The sequence below is a fragment of the Dendrobates tinctorius genome, unplaced genomic scaffold, assembly GCF_039654945.1.
Source record: "Dendrobates tinctorius isolate UK_male_01 unplaced genomic scaffold, ASM3965494v1 ptg000019l, whole genome shotgun sequence".
NCBI lineage: Eukaryota > Metazoa > Chordata > Amphibia > Anura > Dendrobatidae > Dendrobates > Dendrobates tinctorius.
The window spans coordinates 28659001-28665000 of record NW_027361687.1 but is presented as its reverse complement, the minus strand read 5'-3'; positions in this window follow the sequence as shown (position 1 = coordinate 28665000).

Genomic DNA, 6000 nt, shown 5'->3' with positions numbered 1-6000 from the left:
CATTATATTCTATGAGATGGCTGCATTATACTATGTGAGGGGGCTGCTTTATATTCTATGAGGGGGCTACCCCAACTCCTGCTACATAATTAAGACATGTACAACCTTATATTATACCCGGATATTAGCGTGTTTTACCACATAATTGGTGGTCTGGTATTTAACTCTATGCAGCTACATAGTGTGCCCCAAGAATGATTTTCTCTGGTGGGCCCAAGGTGTTCCAGTCCGACGCTGAGTGCAAGGACAGCAGCACACAGGGGGAGGTAGGCGTAGCATCACTTCAGGCAGGAAGAAGCAGTGTGGTGGCTGCAGACAGAAGGTGTGCAACCGTTCCCCATAACACCAACATGACGGAAGTTACAAGTCCAACTGTTAGGTCTTCCCGAGTCTGGTTATTTTTTAAAGACTCTGCCGATAACCCCAAACAGGCCATTTGCAACACCTGTCATGCATCAGCATGGGTAGCAAAACTACTAGCCTTACCACCACCAGCATGATCAGGCACATGGCAGCAAAGCACCCGACTGCAGGAACAGTGTCTGCGAGTGACACCACTGCTTCTTCCACTGTTGTGCATGCAAATCATTCCCCTGTCCACGGTGCATGCGAAGATGCCTCCTGCCCTGCACCTGCCGTTGCCCACAGTCAAATAGCACCATCATCAAGTACGTCCACGTCCTTGTCCCAGCACAGCCTTCAGTTTTCCATACCCCAATCATTGGAACGTAAGTGGAAATAAGCAGCCAATGCCCCACAGGCCACAGTACTCAATTCTCTTATTTCTCATCTGCTTGCGCTCGAAATCTTTCCTTTTGAGGCTCGTGGAGACAGAAGCTTTTCGCAATCTGATGGCGGAGGCCATCCCAAGGTACTCAGTCCCCAGCCGCCACTCTTGGAAAGGATTTGTGAGCAGAAGAGGGCTGTTGTTGAATACCAGCATAAACAAGGCAGTCGTTTTTCAGGTTTGACTCCACACATAAGGCTAGTTTCACACTAGCATATGAAGGAGCTGCAGACGGCTGCGGGCTTCCTCCATGAAGCTCCGCCCCCGGGCGCACCTCCTCCCGTCAGCTCCGCCTCTGTCGGCATGCGGCCTGCATACCCTATCTTTAGCATTAGGTATGCAGGCCGTGCCAATGAATGCAGATGCCTCCCCATGCGTCTTTTGACGGTGCGGCGAGCGCACCAAAATGCAACGTGCTGCGTTTGGCGCATGTGAAGGCATCTGCATTCATCGGCACGGCCTGCATACCTAATGCTAAAGATAGGGTACGCATGCCACATGCCGACAGAGGCAAAGCTGACCGGAGGAGATGTGGCCGGGTGCGTAGCTTCACGGAGGATGCCTGCAGCCGTCTGCAGCTCCTCCATATGTTAGTCTGAAACTAGCCTAAGACCTTAGGAGTGGACATGGATGTCAGACATATGTAACATTCTCCAAAACTATGAGGAGTCCACCAAGATGGTGAGCAGCGATGACGCCATAATTAGCGTCGCCATCCCGCTCATCTGCATTCTAAAAATCTCTCCGCTCACAAGGAAAGAGAATGCATTGTAGGTGAAGCATGAGGACATGGAGCAAGGAACCATACAGAGTGATTACACACAGCCCAGCTTCATGTCATCCCAACGTGGATTGGTTGACAATGAGGAAGAGGAGAAGGAGGAAGAACATGATCTACTTTCATGCGCCGTAGACGGTACTACAACCACAACTGTCATACCGTCTGTTCAGCATGGATGGCCTGAAGACAGGGAGGAAGAGGAGGAGGAGGACACCTTGGTCAGTGGTCCTGTTGGTGAGGACATGGAAGGCTTGCCTGTTACCAGTCTGGCACACATGGCTGACTATATGTTGCGCTGCCTTTCCCATGACCCTTGTATTGTAAAAATATTGGGTAACAGTTATTACTGGGTAGTGACACTTTTAGACCCATGCTACAAGGAGAACTTTCAATCTCTTGTTCCAGAGGCAGACAGGTGTACTAAAATGGTGCAGTACCAGAGGGCCATTGTTGTAGAATTTTTTTAAAAATTCCCATCTCAGAGGGGAGTGTCACGGCAGCGGCGACCTGGTCCGTGGCCCTGGGCGCCCATGTAAAAGGGGATTGAGTGAGGAAATAAAGTTTATGAATGATTCTTGACGCCACCTGTGGTGTTCGGCAATGAAGATGTTAAGCCGACGCTGCAGACAGATCCTCTGGGACAGATGGTGGGGTGCAGCAGTAATGCTATAGCCCTCCACAGGCAGGGCTGTTGGTCCCAGGGCAATGTAGATAGGTGTTGGGGACAAGGGTGCAGTGTATGGCACAAGGATGTAGCAGTGCAGTAGAGTTTGTAGGAAGATGGCAAGGACACAACAGGGTGCAGTTTCTTTACCTTTACTTGGCAAATGCAGTCCAGGGTCCCGATTACAGATGGCACAGGAGCAGGCTAGCCTGGAAGCAACTCAGGAATCTCTCTGTCAGATAGGTTGTGTAGTCTCCTTCCTAGCGCTTGCTTGAGGTACATGCAGTACTGTGTAACACTGAAGTTCCTCCTTCTTATCTTCTCTTAGAACTACCTCGTATGGCAGACAGCTGTAGCCCTCTATCTCTCTCGGCTCACCCGTCGTTGTTGTGCCTCTGAGTCTTAGGTGGGAATAGAGCATTTACAGCTTCCTACTCCTCTGGTTTCTGTTGCAAGACCTTCAGTATCCATACAACCGTGGAAACCAGGCTCCAGATCATGCACTATCACTGGGAAGGAGCTCTCTATCCTCAGCTCAACCTCCAGCTTCTCTCCACACATCTACACACTTTGGCCTCCTCACACTAACTGCCCACTCCCTTCCTGGCCCTCAGAGAGCACTCCTCCTCCAATCCTGGTTCAGAGCTCCCTCTGCTGGCCTGGAGTGAGAACTGTGTTGCATGACATGGTTAACTGCTAGAGAGACCCTTCATTGCTTCCAAGCCTGGCATCACCCTCCCTGGAGGAAGGCAATGCCACTGTGGCGACCAAACCCCTGGGGGCGCCACACGTATCCTCTGTCTGAAAGCCAAAAAGTGAACATCCTTATTGGGCAGCTAACTGGTGCAGGGTAAAGAGAAGTTAAGTCCTGGCAGGACACTGATAAAGAGACTGCTAAAAAGATTCTGGCTAAGCTAAAAAGCACCTTTGACACCCGCACTGCTGCTGAAATAAAAATGAGATTCTGTGGGTGTAAGCAGAGAGTGCAGGACAGTATACGGGACTATGCTCTTAACCTGCAGGAGGCGCTGCGAGCCATAAAGCAATTTGACCCAGACAGTGTGAAAGATGGAGACAGACTGTTAAAGGAGCAATTTATTGAGGGACTCCTATCCAGTACCCACAGAGCACAGCTGCGCATCATAGCCCTACAACACCCTGATCTAGACTTCGTAGACTTTAAAGAGAGGGCTATCCGGGAGCTGCATGAACCAAATGTCAGCCTTCCAGGGCCCCCTAGGCGCCCAGCGATCACATACCACCAAGAAGCAGCATCTTTCCCTCCGAGCCCTGTGGAGGCTGACGCACAGACTCTTGATAATGATCTATCTACAGAACTGCGCCTTCAGGTCCAAGAGCTGACCAAAAATATGGCTGCACTTGCCAAAACTGTGCAGTCCATGCAGGTGTCCTCAAAGGAGAAGATCCAGCTGGCCTCCAGTCCAGAGGATGTCCCGTGGCTACGGAAGAAGAGGATCCCGCCACTCCAAGGGAGAGACAACGATCGCTATGACGAGGACGGACGTCCCATCTGTCGTCACTGCTGCAAGGCAGGCCACATCGCAAGATTCTTTTATTTAAATGAGCAACCCCTGGGGCAGAGGGCCAACCCCCAAGAGTAGGACCACAAGGCCCAAAGAACTGGCGAGCCAAGTATGTTGGCGGGCGACCGGTCCTCCCAGTTGTGATTGACGGCATCCCCATGAACGCTTTGCTGGACACTGGCTCTCAAGTGACAACTATGCCATATATCCTTTACAAACGGTATTGGGCTGATTCTGAATTTACTCGTGGCCCAAGTGATGAGCTGACAGTATTTGTCAGCAATGGTCAGTCTTTACCGCAAGTGGGATGTAAAGAGATTACCATTATGGTGGGGCGAGTGGAGTTAAAATCTCAAGGTCTTATAGTTGCAGACATTGATCGACGAGAATGTAACCCAATGATGACTCTTGGTACTAATGTGATTGAAAATTGTCTTGCCGAGGATATTGTTTTGCTGCAACAGGTAGCCGAGACTGCTGGTTCCAGTGAATAACGAGTCCTGCAGAAGGAGATCAAGCTCCTGATGCAAAGGCAGCAGGTAGAACTCTCTGGCGGAGAAATTGGCAGCTTCAGAGTAAGTGATTCTTTCCCCATTGCGATACCCCCCAGATGTGAAATGTTAATTTGGTGTCGGGCAGCCATAGGCCTCAGAGGAAAAGATTACCAGGCATTGGTAGAGCCAGTGTTCTCTGATAGTCGGCCCACTGTTCTGACAGCCAGAGGGGTAGTTGATGTCCGGAAAGGGAGATTACCTGTACGCCTCTTGAATTGTGGGGAGGAGGAGGCCACAATACCTCGGTATGACACAGTTGCTAAGCTGTTTACTGTCAGTAACAATGCAATACAGGCAGCAGAGCCCTTGTTCTCATCCGACCAGGTGGAGGACAATGGCTCTGTAAAGCAGCTGGAGGAGTGGTGTCAGCAACTGCAGGTGGGAACTGACTCCACCCCTTTATACCAAAAGAGTGGGGTTTACCGAGTGACTCAGGAGTATGAGCGGGTATTCAGTAAACACCCTCTAGACTTTGGGAATTCAAAAGGGGTTCAACACCATATCCCCACTGGAGATCATCCACCCATTAAAGAAAGGTACCGGCCTATACCCCCAACACAATATCAATGTGCCAAAAGTATGTTGCGGGAAATGAAGGAAGCTGGGGTGATCAGAGACAGTTGTAGCCCCTGGGCAGCCCCAATAGTCTTTGTGAAAAAGAAAGATGATACCATGAGAATGTGTGTTGATTACAAAAAAACCAGCATTACACATAAGGATGCCTACCCATTACCCAGAATTGAAGAGTCATTAGCTGCACTTAAAACTGCTAACTATTTTTCCACCTTAGATCTCACTAGTGGGTATTGGCAGGTTCCCGTGGCAGAGGCAGACAAGGAGAAAACAGCGTTCACCACACCAATGGGTCTCTGCAAGTTCAACTACATGCCGCTCGAGCTCTGCACCGCCCCAGGGACATTTCAACGGCTAATGGAGTGCTGTCTTGGACACAAGAACTTCGAGACGGTTCTGTTGTACCTTGATGATGTCATTGTTTTCTCCAAGACTTATGAAGATCATCTGGAGCACCTGGCTGTGGTGTTTGAAGCCTTGTCCAACTTTGACCTGAAAGTGAAGCCATCCAAATGCCACCTCCTGAAGCCTAAGGTACAGTACCTCGGTCATGTGGTGAGCGCAGAAGGTGTGGCACCAGATCCTTACAAAGTCACTGTCATCCGGGACAGGCAGAAGCCCAGCAACCTCCATGAAATACGTCAATTCATTGGGTTGGTAGGCTACTACCGAAGGTTCATCAAAGGCTTCACTGTGATAGCCACGCCAATGCAAAATCTTCTGGTGGGCCAGCCCAAGAAAGCCAGGAAGAAGAGTCCTACATTTGAATGGAATGAGGAACTGGAGAGGTCCTTCACTCGACTGAAAATGGCTCTCACAGGAGATGAAGTTCTGGTCTACCCAGATTACGACCAACCATTTGTTCTGTATACTGATGCCAGCAATGTGGGACTGGGAGCAGTACTGTCACAGGTACAGAATGGCAAAGAAAGAGTGATCTCCTACGCCAGCAGGAATCTTCGTCCCACGGAAAGGAACCCTGACAACTACAGTTCCTTCAAACTGGAGTTCCTCGCCGTAGTCTGGGCTGTGTCTGAATGATTCACGCATTACCTAGCTTCAGCCAAGTTTACCATCTTCACGGACAACAACCCGCT